Raw genomic sequence first — 1,021 nt, forward strand, 5'->3', positions numbered from 1 at the left:
GGTGCAGCGGTGCGGTGCCGCGCTCTCCTCTCTCGCTCTCTTTCTCTTTCCCCCTCGCTCGCTCGCTCGCTCGCGCTCTCCCCCCTCCCTCCCTCGCTCTCTCGCTCTCCCTCTCTCTCTCTTACACTGCCAGCCCCTGATGTGATGGCGAAGAAACCCCGTTGACAAGGCACTGCTTTTTCATGACGGTGAGTTTCCCTTTGAGTGTATTATAATTTTGTGATAAAAATTTCAAGGAAAAAAAAAACACACAACCTCCTTCCTCCCTTCCTTCGGGGAGGGAAAAGAGAGGGGGGAAATCTATCTCCAGACAGACAGAAAAGAAAGAGGAGCAAATTAACAACCAGGAGTTGCCAAAACCAGGATATTAGGTTTCAGCCCAGAGAGCTATTGGCTCTGGGGCTATGTATATAAATATATATCTAGAGAGAGAGCGAGCGAGAGGGGAGACGAGGAGGAAGAAGAGGGATATATTGTGGGTGGCTGTTGTTTGGGCAGATGTGGATTCACATGGAAATGAACTATATATTTCTTTTTTCGGCGAGGCTGGTGGTGGTGGCTGCTGAGGGCACTTAAAAAAAAAAAAGTTGTTTCTTAAAATAAAGGCGGGGGGGGGGGGGGGGAGATAAGGTTTCAGGTCCAGGCTGATAGCTGCAGAGAGGGGAGAGGTTTGGGGTGGGTTTTTTTTTTTTTCTTGCTGATGCCATGCAAATTCAGGAGAGGAGGGAAGAAAAATCTCTTTTAATGACTCATTGATTGAGCCGGTTTAAAATTAGTTGTTGTTGTTGTCTTTTTTTTTTTTTTTTTTATTTTCCGCCCCCTTGATGGCCATCAAGAGAGGGATGGAAAGAGGAGAGGAGGGAGAGAGAGAGTGTGTGTGTATGTGTGAGTGTGAGAGAGAGAGTGAGAGGGAGAGAGGGGGATAGAGAGAGTGTGTGAGGGAGAAAGAAAAATAATCTTTTCAAATCTCCTCCCTCTTTTTTTCCCCCCTCGTTTCTTTGCTTTTCTCTAAAGCTCTGTG

This window comes from Charadrius vociferus, unplaced genomic scaffold (genome assembly GCF_000708025.1).
Source record: "Charadrius vociferus isolate BGI_N301 unplaced genomic scaffold, ASM70802v2 scaffold340, whole genome shotgun sequence".
Taxonomy (NCBI): Eukaryota; Metazoa; Chordata; class Aves; order Charadriiformes; family Charadriidae; genus Charadrius; species Charadrius vociferus.